Source organism: Palaemon carinicauda, chromosome 25 (genome assembly GCF_036898095.1).
Source record: "Palaemon carinicauda isolate YSFRI2023 chromosome 25, ASM3689809v2, whole genome shotgun sequence".
NCBI classification, from domain to species: domain Eukaryota; kingdom Metazoa; phylum Arthropoda; class Malacostraca; order Decapoda; family Palaemonidae; genus Palaemon; species Palaemon carinicauda.
Genome location: NC_090749.1, coordinates 92,477,846 through 92,495,076, shown reverse-complemented (window position 1 = coordinate 92,495,076; position 17,231 = coordinate 92,477,846). Strand labels below are relative to the sequence as shown.

The 17,231-nt window shown below is 39.5% G+C and overlaps 3 protein-coding genes across 4 annotated transcripts in view; 1 reads left to right on the top strand and 2 right to left on the bottom strand.

Annotated features, from left to right (window-relative positions):
• The window catches only part of LOC137618705 (uncharacterized), a 33,441-nt gene extending 25,766 nt beyond the window's left edge, over positions 1-7,675 (bottom strand). Inside the window, exon 1 of the mRNA XM_068348862.1 lies at positions 7,559-7,675. The gene's annotated coding sequence lies outside the window, so the exon portion shown is untranslated. The remainder of the gene's footprint in view (positions 1-7,558) is intronic.
• Positions 1-17,231, top strand: part of LOC137618708 (zinc finger protein 454-like) — a 584,206-nt gene that overhangs the window by 398,243 nt on the left and 168,732 nt on the right. The gene's annotated exons all lie outside the window — the stretch shown is intronic.
• The window catches only part of LOC137618710 (ketosamine-3-kinase-like), a 504,853-nt gene that overhangs the window by 458,930 nt on the left and 28,692 nt on the right, over positions 1-17,231 (bottom strand). The gene's annotated exons all lie outside the window — the stretch shown is intronic.

The following is a 17,231-nucleotide window of genomic DNA, read 5'->3' as shown; positions in this document are numbered from 1 at the left end:
GTCCCAACTCCTTGGCCAGATCCAACGTCCAATGTAGATCCTGCAGACAGCGATGACTGGACGATGCTCTGAGAAGCCAGTCGTCCAAGTACAGGGAGGCTCGGATTCCCGATAGATGAAGGAATTTTGCCACATTCCTCATGAGCCTCGTAAACACGAGAGGAGCAGGACTGAGGCCGAAGCACAGTGCTTGAAACTGGTACACCACATTCCTGTAAACAAACCTCAGAAACGGTTGGGAATCCGGGTGTATAGGAATGTGGAAGTACGCATCTCGCAGGTCGAGAGAGACCATCCAGTCTCCCTCTCTGACCGCTGCTAAGACGGACTTCGTGGTCTCCATCGTAAATTTTGTTTTCGTAACAAAAACGTTGAGCGCACTGACGTCTAGCACTGGCCTCCAACCTCCTGTATGCTTTGGGACTAGGAAGAGCCGGTTGTAAAACCCCGGTGATTGAAGGTCCGAGACTTTCACCACCGCTCCCTTCTCTAGCAACAGAGACACTTCTTGATGTAGGGCTTGTCTCTTTGACTCCTCTCGATACCTGGGAGAGAGGGCTATGGGAGTTGTTACTAGAGGAGGTTTGCGTACAAACGGTATTTTGTACCCCTCTTTGAGCAACAGAACAGACTCTTGGTCTGCACCCCTCTTCTCCCAGGCCTGCCAGAAGCTGTTCAATCTGGCCCCTACCGCTGTCTGAGGCCGTGGGCAATCAGACTCTGCCACGGGAGGACTTGGCTCCTCTCTTCTTACCTCTCTTTCCCTCGGCACGAGAGCCTCCCCTGCTGGGAGCTCTGCCACGAAAGGGCGGGATAAATCTAGACGCAGGAGTCTCGATTCTGGGTCTCACAACAAAGGATGAAGAAGGAGCTCCCTTGCGAGCAGAGGACGCCATCAGGTCATGTGTGTCCTTCTGCACAAGCGAAGCAGCTATGTCCTTAATCAGCTGTTGTGGAAACAAGGCAGCCGATAAGGGAGCAAAGAGCAGTTCCGATCTCTGACAGGGAGTAACTCCTGCTGAAAGGAAAGAGCAAAGGGTTTCTCTCTTCTTCAAGACTCCCAACGTAAAGGTGGAGGCGAGCTCATTGGAGCCATCGCGGATGGCTTTGTCCATACAGGACATGATAAGTAAGGATACATCTTGGTCAGCAGACGAGATCTTCCTACTTAATGCTCCTAAAGACCAATCAAGAAAGTTAAAAACTTCAAAGGCCCTGTATACGCCTTTAAGTAGATGGTCAAGGTCCGAGGAGGACCAACAAATCTTCGAGCGTCTCATGGCCAGGCGACGGGGAGAGTCTACGAGGCTTGAGAAGTCACCCTGGGCAGAGGCAGGGACTCCCAAGCCGAGAACTTCTCCCGTGTCATACCAGACGCTCGATCTAGAAGCAAGCTTAAAAGGAGGGAAGGCAAAGGCCGTCTTCCCCAAACTCCTCCTGGTATCCAACCAGTCGCCTAGAAGACGTAAAGCCCTCTTAGAAGAGCGAGAAAGCACTAGCTTAGTAAAGGCAGGCTTGGTAGCAGCTAAGCCTAGAGCAAACTCAGACGGAGACGAACGAGGAGCAACAGCAACAAAATTATCTGGAAAAAGATCCTTGAAAATCATCATGATCTTCTTAAAATCCATCGAAGGTTGAACAGCCTTAGGTTCTTCTACATCTGACAAAACGTCCAAAGGATTATCATTAGGATGAGGGTCAGCAACGTCCTCATCTGAAGGAACCTCGTCCGACAAGTGATGAGTCTCAAGCAAGGGAGAGACCTGCCTTGGTGACATTGCTTGACAAGCAGAGTCCACACGCACAGGAGCATCAGTAGCAGTCCAGGACGCTACGTCATGTAACTGCTTAACGGACTGACTAGCAACAACAACAGGAGCGGGAGGACGCTCGACGTCAACTCGAGACTGCCTTGACTGCCTAGATTGAGCAGTTAAAACAACTCTTGACTGCGGTGCTTGACGCTCAACGTCAAAACAAGTCAACTTAGCTGGTTGGCGAACGTCCTGAACGTCAACACGAGCATGCGGTAGCGGCTGAACGTCCACAAGCGGCTGAAAGTCAACACGGGACTGCATCGAGTGAGGCTCTACGTCACATGACTGACGTGACTTTGTTACGTCAACGTCAACAGGACGAGCAAAGGCTCGTTTGGGCGGCTGACGGCGAGGATCTCGATCAGCTAAACGGCGAGGATCATCGTGAACCTGCTCAGCAGTATACTCCTCCATAAGAGAGGCAAGCTTATTCTGCATATCTTGCAGTACAACCCATTTAGGATCAACGGGAGTGGGTGCGGTTCGAGACGAGGGTAACGTCTGTGACTGCAAAACATTGCCTACACTAAGACTCTCGGAGCCTGTGTTATGCTTCTGTTTAGGCGGCGAGCAGTCTTCCGATGACTGCACAGGGTCAGAGCTGTCCCAATGGCTACAACCAGGACGCTGGACCTGTCCTGAAGGGACTGAATTCCGCTTTAAGGGTCTCGAAACCTTGCTCCACGGTTTCTTACGCGAGAAGCCTTCGGATGACGAGGAGAAAATCGCCTCGCTCGTCTTATGGTAGGGGCGGTCTTGACGAGACACGCCCGAAACCATAGAGGGAACGTCTGTTCGTCGGTTATAGCCTCTCGTCCCCATAAGTCCTACGACATTACTTCTCCCTGGTGCATGGGAGCTTGCAAGAGGTCTCGGACTAGGCGAACGACAGGCACAAACAGACGAACCCTCGGTCGCAACACTGATAACACTTTGCGCACTAATCACTTTATCCCCACGATTTTCTAATGTGGCACTCTGACACTTTAACTCTTTTACATCCGCCATGAGTTGATTACGGTCCGTAGCTAAAGATTCAACTCTCTCGCCCAAAGCTTGAATGGCACGTAACATATCCCGCATTGATGGTTCATGAGTGCTAGTAGAGGGTTCAGGCACAACTACTACTGGGGAAGGATTAGGTTCAGGGGCATGGGAGGAGGAAAATTCTAATGATCTAGAGGAACTTCTCCTCACCCTATCTCTCTCTAGCTTACAAGAATACTTATCAAACACTAGCCAGTCGAATTCCGAAAGTACCACGCACTCATCACACCAATCTCCTAATTGACAGGTTTTACCCCGACAATTAGAACACACAGTATGTGGGTCGAGAGAGGCCTTTGGAAGACGTTTGTTACAATCCCTAGCATTACATTTACGAAATTTAGGAATTGGAGAAGGGTCAGCCATTTTGAAAAGTCAAAGAAAGTCCAAAACAATCCAAAGTCATCAACAATTAAATCTATCCAAAAAAGAGTTCAAGAGTTTAAATTGAAGATAAAAACACCTGCACTGCGGAAGCTCAAAACCAAAAAGAAGTACTTCACCAAGACTGACGAAAAACTCCAGGTTAATAGCGAGTAATGGAATCAACTTGTCGACAAGACCGACAGAGAAGAACTGGAGCTGTTTACATGTATATGCGGTATCTGGCCGATAGTTGGCGCTGGTGGGCACACCCGCAACCTTCATGGCGATCGCTCGCGAGTTTTTGTGTTTTTCTGTCGAGCCGCCGGAGACGTCAGCTATTATATATTCACCGGCTAAGTTTAATATTTAAAAATGATAGGTTTTAACACATATGTAATATTAACTGTATAGATGGTTTGAATAAGTTAAGAAATGGTGTACAGTAAATAATTCTTTGTTAATGTATTCGTACCGCGCATATTCTTGAGAGCGGAAGCTAGACATCAGCTGATGTGATCACAGCCAAAAGTAAAACAAAAAGAAGTAAAAAATACTCAATTTTTAAAACACACCCAAAATTTAAAAACATAAGTACAAGTTTTATTATAGCGCAATTGACTATTCAAAGAGTAAAAGTTTTCTGGAATAGAATGATGTTTCCAAAAAAATAGTAGTTTGCCGACAAAATCGGATAACCGTATTTTAAGCTATGATTGAAATGGCTGCATATACGGTATAATTTTCTCGTTTTGTATTTAATCGACACTTTAAGGAAACCGATTTTGGTTTCTTCATCTATTTGTAATTATTGTATAACACGAGAGAGAGAGAGAGAGAGAGAGAGAGAGAGAGAGAGAGAGAGAGAGAGAGACAGAGAGAGAATCAGCTGTTGTAATCGAATGCCGTGTTTTTGTTTCCTGTACCTCCTGAAGAGAGAAATTGATCGCCACAACTAACAATATTCATGTTAATTTCATTCTTAAACTTAAGTTGCCATATGTGAACTAAGGTTTTATTTCTTATGGAGAGAGAGAGAGAGAGAGAGAGAGAGAGAGAGAGAGAGAGAGAGAGAGAGAGAGAGAGAGAGAGATATTGTTTTAAATTTAATAAACAAAAAAATATGATAGGTTATAACACATTGGTGCTTATGTAATATCAACTGTATAGATGGTTTGAATAAGTTAAGAAATGGTATAAACAATACTTCGTGCGCGCATATTCTTGAGACCGGCAGCTAGACGTCAGCTGATCTGATCACAGCCAAAAGTAAAACAAAAAGAAGTCAACAATACTCGATTTTTAAAACATACCCAAAATTTAAAAACAAAAGTACACGCTTTCTTAATGTGCAATTAACTACTCAAAGAGTAGCAATTTTCTAGAATAAAATGATGTTTCCCCAAAAAATAGTGGTTTGCTGATGAAATCGGATGCCGTATTTAATGAAAAAAGTCTGCGAAGTCATGAATCCGCGATGGTCGAACCGCGAAGTAGCGAGGGCTCACTGTAGCGAGGGCTCACTGTATAACAAAAATCATTATATTCGGTTTGTGACCTGGGAATTTCTAGGTTAGGTTAGGTAGGTTTGTTAGGTTTTGTACCCTTCTATATATCGTGTAAAGGGTATATGGAAAAATTCTTTAAAATACACATGGTAATATTACCGTAGCATTGCTAACGTTAACAATGCCACCGTAATGTTGGTAACGCTGTGTATCATTGGTAACTTGCTAATGATACCGTTCACATTACATACTTGAGTGAAGTGACACAGAAATTGAACAAGTCATCATATTAAACAATTGAACACAATATATATATATATAACAATAGACATTATATTCAAATATCTTAACAGAAAATATGTTTTCCTATAGAAAATAACATGATTTGGTAATTGTGTAGGAGACCTCCGCGCTCGATTTAAAAGTTTCTAAAAGTAGAAAACGAAAGAAAACAGTAAATTAGAGCTACAGTTACCTTGAAACTGTGAGATAATCCTCCTACAACCACCTAACTCTTACACAGAAAATGTAAGCATAAACCTACTACTACAATTATGGGGGACCCCAGTGGGAAGCAGGGTTTTTGGGTGGGGGGGAGGAGGAGAAAAGTGATTTTTCGGGGCACTACCGAACCTAATACAACTACCTACCCTACCCTGGGGGCCATGTACCCCTACCTAGGCCTACCGGGGGGGGCTCCGCCCCCCTGCGACCCCCCCTTAAGGCCACAGTAATTTTCAGGGCACCACCGAACCTAAGACACCCACCTAACCTAGCCTATGGGGCCCTGTACCCCTACCTAGGCCTGCCGGGGGGCCCCCCCTGCGACCCCCCCTTAAGGCCACAGTAATTTTCAGGGCACCACCGAACCTAAGACACCCACCTAACCTAGCCTATGGGGCCCTGTACCCCTACCTAGGCCTACCGGGGGGGGGGGGGCATCATAGTGCACTAGTTTGTCTGCGGATTATAGTGGTTACAGGGCTCATTTGAGCAAAAATAAGACACAGTCAACAATAACAACAGACTTAGAAAATTCAGGGAAGACAAGAGTAGCGTGAGTTTGATCGTCGATATTTCGACTATTAATGAGGTTACACAACGTTAACGTAAACTGCAAACTAGCACATACCTTACTGTTATGGTGTAGGTGGATACAAATCTGCTGCTGCCAGGAGGAAGTGATGAAGACCACACTACGATCACACCGGAATGCTAATTTGTTGTAATCTATACGGCACACATTTTCACAATTAGGGCACTTTTTCTCTGCCAAAATCAAACCATGACGTTGAGCAAATGCAATTAGCAAATCAACTTTCCCTGAATAATGTACACAAAAATCCCCATAAGAAATAAAGCAATTGTCACAAGTGACACAGTCGGAACGGGATGAAGGTCCTGCTAATTGCTCCATACTTCACGGCAAAATGAGCTTTTCAGTTTGAAGGGAGATCCGAGACATGCAAAAATATTCCTCCGCGGAACTTCACGTAAACTGTGGTAACTGGTGGAAAAATAGCAGGGATAAGTGAAGTAATAAGTGTCAGCATTGGCTAGATTTGTAAAAACCGCCATGATTGGTTTTCAAACAGTGTGACGTCAAGAAAACACCTGTTATTGGTTAGAATAGCATTGAGAACTAGTCTGCCATACGCAGTAAGGCGGTGAAACAGCTCATTTTAGCCAAGACATCACACAGTAAACAAAAACAAACACTTAGAAAAAATCCAAGTGAAACATAACTATACACACGAATATCTTCGTTAAATAGAAGCTGCTCATATATTGACTATTATATAAGCGTTCTATATGATATAATAGTGAATTGTAGGTGTTTAAATTCTTCAAGATCTTCCGCGGAGCTCTCCTACACATTTACCCATGATTTAACTGGTTTTCACCTTCATTTTATCCGTAATAACAGCAACCAGTTCGGCTGCTTTGTTTGCGGTTAAAATGAAGGTCAAATACGGTTAAATCACGTTATTTACTACGGAAAAACATATATTTTCTGTTCAAAATCAGAATCTGTAATACAGTAAAACTTTACCGAACAACCAGGTCGACTAACTTCTGTGATGAAGTTAGCCTAACTGTTTGTTTGCAATTGAAATGAAGGTCAAACGGGTTAAATCATGTAATTTACTACAGGAAAACATATATTTCCTGTTCAAAATGACTCCCTGACATTAAGTAAAACTTTTACGAACATTAAGAATGGAAATTTCAATCCTGCTTTCGGAACTTTTGTTTGTCAGCGGCCAGTTCCTCATGTTTGCTTAGAAAATGGAAATCAATTAACCTAAATTTCCCCCACCTAACCTAATCTACAAGAAGTGTCCTTACCTACCTAACGGGGGGGGGGGGGGGGGAAAGGGGGTAACACTCCACTGCCGTATTCTAAGTCAGTCGTCATCATTCATGCAGGTGGCCACTATCATACATACACCCCTTGCTTTCTATGCCACAGCTGACTTCCTATGACTTTGTGCTTTTGTTGAAATGAAATCAAGGGATATATCCTAAGCTAAAGTAACCCAGCCTGACCAAACAATTGCCGTGTCCTGCTTTACAAAGCAGCTGCAACCTCTAAGTGAATGCCTTTTGCTAGCGACTGTGTCCGTCGTTCTACAAAGGAACCCTTTCGAAAGAACAATGTCTTAAAGAGGCACTCTCACAACGGCAATTTCTTCTTTATTTTCTTCCTGTTGTAACAACACAAGTCACTTAACATCCAATGACTATGGTATTCATTATAACATTCCTCTAAAATCATTGAATAATTAAACTAAAGGGTTTAAAGGAAGACAAGTCTCTCACCAAGAAGGTCCTCTGAGCTCCGACAGCCACATGATCACGCTGGGAGGGAAGCTTTGTTTGTTTACATTCTGAATCAGCTGATGTTGAATTTCTCAACAATTTCTCAATTAAAAAAAACAATATTTTTAAAGTAACTAATACAAATAACAATAATAAATAAATATCAAATTCTTAGAGTAAATAAGAATATAAGCTATAGGATGAAACTATTATATCAATATCATGAATAAAAAAAAAGGCATTTTCTCAACATTGCATTTCTAAATACACTCCAATGTGGATTCTGAGTAGAGGCATAACCCTTGCAACGGCGCCTCTAGTAATCTTGAAATGTATTTGAGATTTGAGTTTATATTTCCTTTCTTTTATGTCCTTTTGTCTTTTTCTCCACATCTGTTTTAGAATTTCCTTCTTCTCTTTTATATTTCTTTCTCTATATAAAGATGATCCCAATTATACTAGTGGGAATGAAGATATCTACAATGTTTGCAAATATTGAGAAGTGGATTTTGATAGAAGGAAAAACAAATGAAAGAGCCAGAGGATACCCAGTACAGTAAAAGGGATTTTTGAACCAGTTCCAACTACACCTTATTGAGGGTTTACAGCAGAAACAGGAATAATATGGCTAGTTTAGAATAGAGTATAAAAAGGCGATGTTGTTTCATAACATCAGTTAAGGAGATTGTGAAATAGCAAATAAGGGAACCATATGGGGAATGCTGGGGAAGAAGTTTATAGAAATATGCCAAAAAATTATAATAATTACAAATAAATTGAAGCAGTAAGAAAGTATAAAAAGCAAGAACAGAAGACAGAAATGAAATGTAAATGAACTAAAATAAATGGAAGAAAATAAAAAAGTAAAATGAAAACGATTGAGTTTTGTTAATGGTAAAGGCAGAAGTTATTACACAGGTGAACTCTACAGTAAGGAAGCTGTCGTAGTAAAAGAGACAAGATTTGATGAGACTTAAGACAAATGAAAAGGATCAAATAGGCTTTGGGTGACGTTGTGCAGAGAGGCAGATGATACAACAGAGCATTAGTTTAGCTTGATGTGAGGATATCCAAGGACGAGTCTGGCTTTCATGCTGGTATTTATAGAAAGAGCACATTTACTGGCCTGGGGACCAATTTTTATAGCTCATGTTTTTTTTAACTTTAAACATCAAGCTGGTCTACTTTCATACTGAAGTGACTTTCCTTGCTGATTACTTTAAGGATAATTATTTCCCTCCAGCAATTTTTCATAGATCCCTTAATAAGCTACTTAATCTGAAATTTAATCCACCCCCAATAGTCCATAGTGTCCCCAAGCTCCGTATGTTTGCTAGATTTCCCTTTCTCCATAACAATAAATTTAGGAAAAAATGCACCAACCTATTCAATGAGCAATTGCCTGCCCTTAATTTGAACCTAATTCCCATAAACCCCCGAACTATCGACTCACTCTTCCAAGTCAAGGATAAGATCAGCCCCCTGTTTGCCTCCGGTGTCATTTATAAGTTTAATTGTCCCAGATGTGATCTGGGCACTTCCATCGGTTGCACCAGGAGGCTGCTAAAAGTCCAAATTTCCTCTCATCAGGGAATTAGCTATAGAACGGGTTGTCGACTATCAAATCCAGAACAATCTAACATAAGAAATCACAGTAAAAGTTGCAAAACACACATAGATACCAGTCATTTTAATATTGTAGGAAGAACCCGACATATAGACGAACTAACCACCCTTGAATCAATAATGATTAAGCTAACTGTACCTTCTCTTAACCACCAGTCGTCTTCCACCCAATTGTTTAATGCCTAATTACCTGTTGTTTTGTTTACACTCTCTTCCATAACAATTTTCCTTGTCAGTTCTCCTTACGCTACCGTTGTGGGTACGTGTCTTGTTCGTTCTATTATTATTATTATTATTATTATTATTATTATTATTATTATTATTATTATTATTATTATTATTATTATTATTATTATTATTATATTTTTCTCTTATTATTATTATTTTTTAGTTAATTTGCTTCTCTAAAACCCTAAACTATAATCCCCGGAAAAAAAGGTGAGAGAATCTGCAGTCTCATGTTTATAATAGGTCATTCTTAGATAAAATAGACTCTTAACACATCATTCATAAATTATAAAACAAATTCAAGTAAAGAAAACTAGATTTCTGTATAAAGACGTTTCATGCAGATACTCGCTAAGGTCACACTTGTTACGTTTCATGCAATAGAAACCAACAAAGGATTTGTCTATGAATCAACTTTTCATGGAATATCAACGAGGGATTTCTACAACAACAACAACAACAAATGGTGTTTCTGATCAACAGATTTCGACAACAACAACAACAACAACAGAATGTGCTCAACTTTGAACATTAATGTGACATCATGTGATGATGATGAGCAGAATCTTTAGTCAATGGAACAAGGCACAATTTATAGAGGATTCAAATCTATGATAATTGTGATTAAGATTATTTGACAACGTCTTTGATATTGACTTGATTAGAAATTTGGGTTCAATTTTGGGTTTTTAATTCTATGGCTGAGTTCCAACTCTTTGCTTGCAGGATATTGGGATCTGATCTATTTGTTTTAGTAATATATATTATCTGTAGTTTCACATACAATTGCCATAACTTAGAGCCTTAAAATCAGAAGAAAAATAATATAGTTGGAATTATGAAATCTTCATGATTCTGATATAAATAACTTCAATGAAAATATGTTCTTGTAATCACACACTTCTCTGAGTTTGAACAGATACTCTCTCTCTCTCTCTCTCTCTCTCTCTCTCTCTCTCTCTCTCTCTCTCTCTCTCTCTCTCTCTCTCTCTCTCTCTTTAAGAGTTACTGTTAATCCCTGGTCCTACCACCCATGGAAACCTTGTGTCCCACATCCTACAGCAAGATCTATCTGTCGTGAATATCCTTAAGTATCCAGAGTATATCAAAGACGGAACAAAATTCTCCTTCAATTGTCACATCCACATTAATAATTATTGAAACATTTAAAAAACAACTTAGAAAATCTTCTTCTTCAGTTTCTTCTTGAGACTTTAATGTTTCTGAGGATTTCCAGATGAATTAATTGATGTCCCCACTATTTTATTTTGCATAATCTATCAAAATCATTAGTTTGAGAATTGCTTTTATTATCTTTTCGGGAAGAATTTAATACAGAAAATGTAATGTAATTAAAAAATATATTTGAATACTGATAAGGAAAAGTCTATTTATCCTAATATTTTTGTTAAATGTCTTTCGCTGCATATTATCTACTCGTTTCCTTCTGTGGATTTTAGTGAAAACAAAAGAAGTTGATTCCTGATTTGATAAGACATCACACAAGAGGAATGTCCTCTTAAGAGTACATTGGCCCAGGCAGTCATGAATGCAGTATTCTATTTTGAGTTGGAGTTTATTTTCTAATAAATAAACTTGGAATAGAAGAAGTATATTTAACTAAGGCATAAGGACTCCATCATTATTCCAAAGTGATATGAAAAAATCATGAGTAAGGTTTTAAGTAATGTCTAAGGTACAGGGAAATACATACTGATTACAGCAATAATTTTGGGCTTGGATGTGTTGCTTCTATTGACGTATTGTAGACTTATTCATGATATAATACTGAGAAGAGACACAAGTTGGTCTCTCCTTCCAAAAGTGAATGACTGTATTGTAAATTTGTATCGACCTTGCGTCGATTTGATGATGATGATGATGCAGATTGCAATGCCTATAGCATGACACGGGCTCTTTTCGTTGGACAGCCGGTAAGCGATTGGGTCTGTAAAGAGGAGAACTCCAGAGGAGTAAAAAAAAATGTATTATTAAAAGGAGAGGTTAGTTTTGAAAAGTAAGGGATTAGTTTGGATGAAAGAGTCAGGAACAGGAAAAAGGATGAAGGATGAGGGGTAAAGGATGATGAATGAGGGATGAGAATGAATTTGACAAGACTTGAAAGGGGAAGAAAGTAACCTGAAAAAGGGGACTCCTTTTTAGGTCCATGAAAGAAAGGTTTTAGTTAGAGAAAAAAGGATTGATAGTAGCAAGTTCCAGTAAGTAGGAGAGACTGGGAGAGGAGTGAAGGATTTTCAGTAGGAGAGAATAGGAGTAGGTTTAAGCAAAGAAGCTTATTCCTGCTCTAGGAATTGGAAAGGGCATACATGATGGGGTTAGAAGGATTGGGAGAGTTGTGTGTGAAGGGGAAGGGGCCTGGTTCTGTACAACACTCGATCAGTATGTACGAGAAAGGCCCCCAAAGGATTAGGAGCATGTGTGTGAAGGGAGTGTGAAGGAGGTAGGAAACAGGAAAAACAAGAGCTCTTTCCTTATGAGGAACACGGCCTTGTAATAACTATTCTCCATTTAGGAATTAGGAATTGGGAAGGAAAGCGAGGTTATGAATGTGGAAACTGGAATTGTTGCAGGAGTTGCTGGAAGGTGGAGGTCGAGGATAAGGAGAGGACTCTGGTAAGGATCTGGAAGGCGATAGGTATGAGGTCTTGCAAGGTGAGAGACTCAATTTCTTGAGCCAAGGTTTGGGAAGGGAATGAGGATGAGGGTTGTTGCTGGTCCTTATGAGGAGCAGTTACAGGTAGGTGCTGGTCCTTTTGGGGAACAGTTGCAGGTCGTTGCTGGTCCTTTTTAGGAGCAGTTGCAGGTGTAGAGGCAGGAGCAGTAGCTGGCTGACGTGGTCTTCTCTGGCGAGGAGTTCTCTGTTCTTTCGGTGGTTGGGTTGGAGCTGGTTTCTTTTGGTTTGAAGAGGATGTATTCTTCATAGCTGCTATCCTCTTGAGATGCTCTGGGCAGCGCTTATTCCAAGCATTGTGTGGCTTAAAACGATTAGGGCACTTAGATGTGGTTTGTCAACCTTTTATGTGGGCCTTAATGCACACTTCTGTGCTATGTCGCTGGCTGCAGACACCCCAGATGATGGGGCCTCCGCATTCTTCTTTATGATGTCCAAAGTGTTGGCATCTGTAACATCGAAAGGGCTTAGGTGTGTAATCCTCAATGGGGAAGGTTCCCCAGACTCCTAAGTCCAATTTGGAGGGAACTGGACCTATAAAGGTGGTGATGAGACGTCGAACAGGAACGTCATCTTTGCTTGTGCAGCGAACAGCACAGTCAATGTTGCTGCACGATGTTGCAATGGAGATAGGCATCGACACAGGATACCTGGTGATAACAGCTTTCTTCTTGATAAAAGCAGGATCCAGCAGCGTTAAGGTGGGGTCTTCCTGAAGGAATCTGGCTGTCTCAACGTCCTTGAGGTAGATGATAAGATCACCTTTCCTGTTAGGTCTTGCAGTGAGTTGCATGCCTGGCTTGGCAGTCATGGCAGCAACAGAAGCATAAGAGAGCTCGTGGTTAGCCTGTGAAAGCCGAAACTTTGGCAGAGGCTTCTTTGGCTGTGTAGCTGGGATGTTCTCTGATATGGCAGTGGCTTCTTGCAGGAGTGTCTGAAGGCAATCTGTACAGTTGCAGTCCGTGGAGTGAGCCCCCTGTTCGGTCTCCATGGCATTGGAGGACTCAGGCACGTAGGTAGAGGGGATGGCTGCTGTTGCACTCGACTGCTGAGGAGTTGTAGGGACAGACAAGGATGAGTCTGTGCTCTCAGTCCTTGGAGTCACAAGTGGCGATGATGGGGCTGGTACTGGCACTGGTGAAGGATCTTTAGGAGTCTTCCTTCTCTTGGGAGGGGGTTTAGCCTCTTCCTTGGCAGCTGTTTCTTTCTTGTTTACTTCATCCTGGAACTTGGTAAGCTTGTCAGCGGCGTCTTTGCACCCCTCACACTTGGATCTGATATGATGATTGAAGACATCTGGGTCTGCAGTATAGGTGGAGTGTTGTGCCATGAGGTTGAACATGTAAGCTCGGCGCTGCTGGTAAGCCACACAGCTATCACAGTCACAAGCTTGGCCATTGAAGTAGTCTTCACAGTGTCTACTGGCATGGGGATAGTATTTCCATTCCGATCTTGCAGTGAAAATTTCACCCCTGAGAAGTTGTCCAAGTGATGAACGTAGCCGATGCGTCTGTTGGTCCAGGCGAAACGAAGATTATGTAAGGCATGGGCTCTTGCGTCAGCAGATTGCTTGCTTCTTAGATTGCCCAGTAATGTTTTGTTATATGGTATATATTTTTTATTATAGAATTTATTAGATATATTATATGAACTTATTTTGGTTTTGTTTTTAAAATAACAGTCAATATTGATAATTTTATCTGAATATCTCCTTGTTCCTCCAAGTTACATTGAACTAAAGTTAAGCTCTGCAGGTTAACGAAACTTTTGTTTCACAGCTTAGAGGTTTTTGAAAACATTGATATTGTTATCTTTATTAATACATTATATTGCCGTTATTCATCTCCTACACTTTACAAATTCAGAAGTACAATGAATAACTGATGAATTATTACAATAGAGTTTTCTAAAACGTATAGTTAAATTCTCTCGGAATCTCCACGGAAAAAAAAATGGAATTTTATTATTTGACTTTGGAGAAACTTTGCTTCGAGGAATGAGTATAGATATAATAATTGATATGGACTAATATTCTTAAGTAAAATTGTAGAATTATAATAAATTTTGATATTTTCATCAAATCCTATCAAAAATATATCATATTATGGAATATTAGAAAAATATTGTATAGTAATAATATTTTAAGATTTCATGTCACCAGTTATGAGAGTCTGGTCTTCAATTCGGCTGTGAAAATTTATTCTTAGTGTTCCAACTTTCAGGTTTATCGAATTCTATCTTTGAAAGGTGAAGAGACCTTATGGTCTCTCCCCTATAGGCCAATATTTCTAAACCTATTATTCATTGGAGAGCTAGCCACACTATGACTGACTCTTTGTCTGAATGAATAGGAAGATGTACAGAAGTCCCCTTAAGTGGGGAAAACATCGTACTTCTATGCAATCACACATCTCCCCCAAAAAGAGTTTTATAAAAAAGATGGACAAATATACGACAAGGTTAATAGTTGAATGAAAATCAGTTCATTTGAATACTGGGTCAGTTATGCCTCAGGCAATAAGGTTTAATTGGTATATCAACGTCTGCTCCATTTGACATCAAGTTTTCATAAAAATAGATTTAGTGGTCAATATATCAATCTCAAAAGAACTCAATTCTGAATAATTCTTTTGATTTTGTCCAGAATTTTTGTTTTTTTAACATCCTGACTCATATATTATATATATATATATATATATATATATATATATATATATATATATATATATATATATATATATATATATATATATATATATATATATAATTGGGTTATTTAAAGCAAGATGTTCATCTCTATCTGCTGTTTTTTTAAACAATGTCAGATTTTGCTGTAATGTTAATAACTTAAAGAAACAAAAAAAAAAAAAAAACATGGAATATATGGATCAGAAACTTTCTAATTCATATATTCTAGGTTTAGGGTTTTCTTTAGTCCCAAGATTATAATTTTTTTTTTTGTCTTTAGCCAATTCAATAAGAAAATCTGAACTTCCCAATGATATAATAATATGGCATCACAAATGATGTTGTCCAGGAATTTAAATGAGCCTTTTATGAACTCGTGTATGTTTGAGCAGCCAATCCAGGTAACAACTACACAATTGAGCCTCAAAACACATCCATGCACTAAGGCCCAAAATATCCATCGATGCCTTAATGTTGACACTTGAGAACATGTTATGAGGCAGGATTCGAGATTTGGCCTCTTTTGATTTTATGCAAAATATTTCAAACTGGTAAAATGTTTCATGACAAAACAATTCTAGAAATTGATTAATTACTCCTAATGTAATAAAGATAAGAATATTAACATATAATAAAATAAAAAGAGTAATATTGACTTTTTGTACGAAAAGTTTAAAAACAAACAACATAGTATCCGAAATATTGAAATTACTCCATTTCATATCCATTTTTGTCAGTGTTGTAAGAATCTAGGGACTTTGTCAAAGAGTATCCAAAGGATACATTTGTATCCCATAAGAATCTAGGGACTTTGTCAAAGAGCATCTACAGAATACATTTGTATCCCATAAGAATCTAGGGACTTTCTCAAAGAGTATCCAAAGGATACATTTGTATCCCATAAGAATCTAGGGACTTTGTCAAAGAGTATCTAAAGGATACTTTATTACCCGACTGGTAACACTAGATACATATTACATACCACTGTTTGAGAGGAAGATCATGTATTGGAAATAGTGTTGAGAATTAGCATAATTTGTAGTGTTTTTTGAAATTGGGTTACTGAGCTACTACCTGTTAATTTGCTCAATTTCGCCATACTTATATGGGAAGAGACTTGACATTATACTTTAGTCTACTTTCCCTTTCAAAGATATTAGACTTTTAAATACAAAGGAATAATACAGCGTAGTTCTTTGTTGTTGTTGTTATAGCCAACACTTGATGTTGGCACGGGCCTTTCCCTTGGTTGGCCCGTAATAAGACTAATAGGAATTGGATAGTCCAGCCTCTCACAACTGGTGACATCACATTTTCAAATATAAATTTTATGGTAGTTTTTCTTTTTAATTCAAACAAAAATGTATTTATTATGAAAAATTACGATGTGTTTAGTTTTATAATATTATTAAAAATAGATCAGTCAATATCAGTTATCATATCTATATAAATACTGTATTCATTTTCAAAGTAATATTTCTCCAAGTAGAACAGGTTGACGTCTGCATTGTTCCATAAGTCATAATATAAGAGTCAGGTTCATTAAGTAATTAAAAGAAATTTTCTTTTATATAGAATAACAACTAAACATTTTTGTTATTATTTCTGCAATCATAAAAGCGGCTATTTAGGCTAAATCCAGCCCACCTCCTACGTCATAGTTTATCTTTTTTCTTTGGTAAAACAGAAGAAAAAGAAACAATTATTTTTCTCAATACGCAGTGTTCACAAATGCTGAATAACAGAGAAAAAAGTAATCCAATTACTTAAAGCTTTTTTATTATAAGTTGTTTGTTGATGTAAAAGGGCTGAGAGCAGCTCTTGTTACGTTCGTGCGTATGTTTGTATCCACCCTACTTGACTACCCACTGAACATGGCGTCCCAGAGAGAACACAGTTCTTCCAGTAAAAGTTACGATTACATAGAGATTTTTTATAGTTATTATCATCGTTGTCGAGAATTTCGACCTGATCAATCGAAATTCCCGCCATTTGACTCCGCCTACGATTACGTCAAATTGGAGCGAGACCAGAGAACTCGCGGGCGAATGAATGTCGTTCAAGACGAGAATGTTTAGAACCAAAAAGAGAAACCGCCTGGTAGGGGAGGCACTGAGACTAAAGAAATCAACCACTTGTAATTTAAGAGAAAGAAAAATAAAGTCATTCTATTGTAACATGATAAAAAAATCCAATCTAGAAATTTAGGGTTCAGGAAAAATTGCGGGAAAAAGGTGACGTCGGAGGTTGCAGAGGCTCTCTCGGCCTCTTTGATCCGACGTCCCCAACCATAGTAAGTTCTATCTAATTGTTCTCTCTCCCCACCCTAGTGTACCCAGGTCGGTTTCCATGTAGGTCTTGATAGAGTTATGTAAAGTTTGTATCTGTTGATATTTCATTGATCCTTGTGCCAGGTGATCAGTGTTATTGTGTAAAGTA